The sequence below is a fragment of the Rhamphochromis longiceps genome, linkage group LG12, assembly GCF_057381845.1.
Source record: "Rhamphochromis longiceps isolate RC_006_pf linkage group LG12, R_longiceps_female_GT1.1, whole genome shotgun sequence".
Taxonomy (NCBI): Eukaryota; Metazoa; Chordata; class Actinopteri; order Cichliformes; family Cichlidae; genus Rhamphochromis; species Rhamphochromis longiceps.
The window spans coordinates 13,248,615-13,253,628 of NC_140568.1; the positions used below are offsets into that span (position 1 = coordinate 13,248,615).

The 5,014-nt window shown below is 44.0% G+C and overlaps 1 long non-coding RNA gene across 1 annotated transcript; it reads right to left on the minus strand.

Moving 5' to 3' along the window:
* Positions 1-5,014, minus strand: LOC146657012 (uncharacterized). Its single transcript, XR_014914002.1, has 2 exons — positions 3,169-5,014; positions 1-692 (listed from the first exon to the last, which is right to left on the minus strand). It is a non-coding gene; the product is annotated as an uncharacterized LOC146657012 (long non-coding RNA).

The window sequence follows — 5,014 nt, forward strand, 5'->3', positions numbered from 1 at the left end:
TTCTGAATCTGTGTGTGTGTGTGTGTGTGTGTGTGTGTGTGTGTGTGTGTGTGTGTGTGTGTGTGTGTGTGTGTGTTCATCACTTTCCTGTTCTGGTGTTCTGGGTAAACCACGGCCTGAAGCATGCCCTGGGGTCCTGCCCCCCCTCCTTTTCAGTTTGTTTGCGACCATTGCTGCTGCTGCTGCTCAAAATTCAGTCCGTCCTGGTTCTGACCCCAATTGGGGCAGTCCTTTCTCCAGGGTCGATGTTCACCGCAGGTGAAACCTGCATCTTCTTCTGTGTTTTTGTCCATTCTGAGGTGCCTTCTGACCTCAGTTACTCCTCCTGTCTCGGTCACGCCCTTTTTCGCCACCCGATCATCCGTGTTGGTCCATCACTGTCCTGCACAGTGTGAATGCAAAGTTATCAAGGTCAGCATTCTTTCGCTCGGCCTTACTTTTCATTCGGGCTTGGCGGGCGTCTCGTCACAGCTCTGTCAGCTGACGCAGTCTGGGAATTTTTCCCCCGTGTAGTGAAACGGGCCTTAGGTTTAGTGCTCTCCGTCTCGGCTGCATGAGATCACATTCCTGCAGGTCTGTTGACATTCTCAGGTCGTTGTTGTGGGTCCAGCTGTTGCAGCATTTGGTCAGTGTCACGTATGGGGGAGAGCAGGAGTCCAGTCAGCCTCGGCTTTCAGGGCCGGCAAAGCAGCCTGTAATTAAATATGTATAGAAAAAAACAAAAACAAAACAAAACAAAAACAAACAAAAAACAAAAAACAAAAACAAACGAACAGGAAAATGTTGTTGTGTTGGCTGTGTTATTCAGAGGGGAGACAATGGGGCCAGGCCCTGTGTCAGCCTTCTCTCCCCCTTTTTTTGTTTTTTGTCTCCCGATATAATCAACTCCTAACCCACCAAGTTGACAGGACAACACCGGTACATGTTAAAATTCTTAAGATCATGTTTAAAAGCCCAAAAAGGAACTTTCTTTCATTCAGTAATCACTTTTATTAATCAATCAACAGAAAACATGTCACAATTTGAATCTTTTAACCACTAAATTTGTTGTGTCTTGCCTGGTTGGTTAGACCAGTGTTCCTTTTTTTTTTTTTTTTAGTTAAATTGTTGTCCTGCAACCCAGAGGGTTTCTTTGTCAGTAATGTATAGACTTCATCATTTAAGTATGTTAATTTTTCTTTAACCTTGCTGGAAAATCTTCACGTGTTCATGAGTGTAAGCTGTTTCTTCATTGCGTGTATGTGCATTTGTATAAAAGCAGGTTAATTTTATCTTTTCTCAAACTAGGCGTTACCTTAAAAGGAGCCTTTCTCTCAGATTTCTCTGCTTGTGTGTGTTTTTGTTTCACCTTTTTGTTGTGATGCTCCGGACGCCTTCCCAACCTCCACAAGTCCGTTGGCCCCAATTTTATGTGTTAAAACTTCTCTTAATTTCTCCTCTAATTCTCTCCTCGCTGCTGTCTTTTTCACAGCTGCTGATTCGTGCTGGGTGTGGTTCCCATTACCTATAATTTTGCTTCGGCCGCTGTGCTTGTGGGGGCAGTTGGTCCAGGTCCGCAGCTTCCTGTATTAACACACTAAGAGATTTATTTTAATTTCATTTTCATCACTTTTAAACCGATAAGCAGGCAACCCGCCTACCTTGACAGCGTAAACTGTACGCCAGTCTCCCAACACATTCCTCTCTCTACTCCTCCATAATTCTCCACTGCACACCTCTTACTATCTCTCCTTTTTATTTTTATTACACCACAGAGTAATACACCCAATTATGCCCGTCTATCTCTATGTGGCTCCAAATTCCCTCTTTATTTTAATTTCACACTCGTCAGGGGACAGGCACACAACAATTTCAACCACTGAAACGAGGAATTCAACCTTTTTATATTTCTTTACTAATCTAGACTCAACGTTTGTTCGCAAAATGTGTCTTGTTCTAGTCCGGAAATAAATGTGAACCCGTGATTACACGGCCGTTCCAGTGTTATTTCCGTGGCTATGCGGGGGCCCTCACCTCCCCAAGTCACCACCTCAGCACCCGGACGACGCCGGTCCTGCCCACGCGTCCACGGACAGGAGGGTCGCTACTCCATAGGCAAATGTTCCACAGGTACACTAGGCATCAACCTTTGATCCTAAAATGTGTATTTGCTCTAATGTCCTCCTAATCAAACACATCAACCGTCACTGTCACTGTGTTCACGCTTCACACTCCACACAAAAAACACACTCAGAGCGCGCCTCACTCACACTCTCACTCAGTGCGCGCTTTACCCACAAGACAGCACCCAGAGCGCGCCTCGCAGCTTCACACACACTCTCTCACCCAGAGCGCGCTTTCACACTCACCCACAACACTTTTCCTCAGCGGGAATTTTACACAGAAACCTCTGAGCTCAACTATTAGATCTTCTTAAAGCACACTGCACCATAGACCAAAATACCCCTTTCTCTGCGCTTATGACCGCCACCACGGGGCAAAGTCGCATCATAAAAGTGATGCTTGCATCCCCGAAGTTATACCTGACATCATAAACCAGGTGTTGCTATGTACTAAATTTTTACTTTGTATTATGACCGCAGCCCTTTATACTCGACTGACGCCACAAACCACCGTCAAAACCTCTATCAAATGTACTAAAACTAGCACCAACCACTACTGCACTTCACGGCCGCACCACCGGAACACGCCGTATCATAAACCAAACCTACGGACGTGTTTCGCTCTCGCGTTGCCAGCGTTCAACTGCACCGTGAAGCCAGCATCTGCTTTTCCTTAAATCAACTTCTATTTCATAGCCGGCAAAAGCCAGGACGTCACTGACACCATAAACAAACTTCAAACCTCGACTTCAATGTACTGGACTAATGGCCGCGTCTTCAGAATAAATTCTAATGTATTATTGCTACAGAAGCCAGTATTAGACAAAATTAAATGTGGAAGGTAAAGTGGCTGCAACTAGTCCAACGTAGTATGTTATTAGTATCTCGGTAGAAGCAGTTTATTTAACACACTGGAATTCAGCCTCAACTTATGTTGTTAGTATCTTGCGCCAAAAACCAGACACCGACAAATTTACTGTGAAAATACATGTGACTCAGCGAACAGATTAATTTGGAAAGCCCAATATGCACATTTGGTATTTATAATACAACAGGCTGTGCTTACCTTTTTATTTTTGGACCGGTCCTCTGTTCACCTCGCCTCACGATCTCACCAAAGGTCAAATCTGCACCTCCTCAGCACACCAAAGATCCGGGTCACACGGCACCAAGTTGTTGAAATCTCCCAATTCTTTGAATCTTTGGGCTGAAGGAAGGACAATACTCGGTGTATAAATGCTCAATCAACAATCATTTATTTCCATACAATTCAACAATAAGAGCATTACAACGTCCGGACGGGAGAGATGCTACCAGAGGGTCAGGCACATGTCTCAAAATGGTGACGGGTTGCTCAGCTTTTTATAGTCTCTAGTGGCCCCCAGCTAGTCGTAAAAGCCAAAACATCACATTTTTTCTCTGTTACAGCGCCTAAGTTATGACCTCGGCAGTTGTTTCTCTGCTTTCTGTAAGGTGGGGGTGTGGAATGTGGTCTATCTATCTCCCCTGTCTTTAGACACAGAGTCTCCTGCTTACAACCTTCTCTTCATGATTCAACACTTAAGCATGTCAAGAAAACAGTGTAACACATTCCCAGCAGATCAAGGATACAGAGTGATGCACATTTATCTAATGAACTAATATGTGAATATGTTCTGTTAACTCAAAAGTATAATGAGAACTAAACTACATACAGCTCACACACTCTATATTAAAGGGTATAATGTGATCTACAGCAGTATTCTAATTCAACTACTTTGATTACATATATAAGGTAACATATAATAACAGAATAATCTAATAGAGCACAGTATAGTTATTATGTCAAGATAAGCCAATCAAGGTGGACAGGTAAGCTGCACCGAGGATGGTGCCCGTTATGGCAAGACCTATGCCTACACCTAGACGTAGGTTGTCAAGGGCACTCTGTGGTGCTTTCTCACGCCTCCTTTCAGTCGCATTCTCTTCAATTAGTGCACTCAACTCCCATTCAAGTTTCTCCATCCTAGCATTAATCCTTCTATTTTGCTCTATGAGGAGCTCTAGGCGCTGAGCTATTCTCTCCATTGGCTCACTTTGGGGCTGCTGCAGGGACAAGGTCCAAAACGGCGGTACCTGCTCCACGTCACGGGTTCTATTTATGGACTCACCTGGCAACTTTAGTGATGTCACTGCTGATGTTGTCACTGTTGGTGTGACCTCATGACTCATTCATGCTATCTGAACTGTGGTGTAATTATGAGGTCACAGGGGGACGTGAATTTATTCACAAAGTTGATAGAGAGTTTGGGTCATAACTCAAAGACGCAATGATGCAGTCAAATAATTTGGAATTAAATATCTCTGTCAGGGCGCCCCAGGGTGGCTGTGGCTACAATGTAGCTTGCCGTCACCGGTGTGTGAATGGGTGGATGACTGGATATGTAAGGTGCTTTGGGGTCCTTAGGGACTAGTAAAGCGCTATACAACTACAGGCCATTTACCATCTGTAAATTACAACATTTAGAGGGTTCTGACATCAGTCATCTTTCTGACATCACAACCAGTCTCTCTGCTGTGATGTCAAATATCAATGCCAGATTCGTCTCTCTGCTGTGATTCAAAATATCAAATAATAAAAACTAAACTAAACTAGCAAATAGTTTAGTTTAACTCCACTGTGGATGAGTTGGTGTGTTTTTAGGTAACCCTTCAAGGAAAAAGACTTTCCACACAAGTCACAGCTGAACGGTCTCTCTCCAGTGTGGATAGGGTTGCCAACTCCCTGAAAAATAAATAAGGGACACCTCGTGGCCAGGGCCGGGCGACCCAGTTGTCTTCACCCTTCCCAGTGTGGTGAATTTTCTAGCTCTTTTTTTGTGTGTGAAATTATTTTTTTTAACCCTTTGACTTGAATTTGATTTAAGTAGATG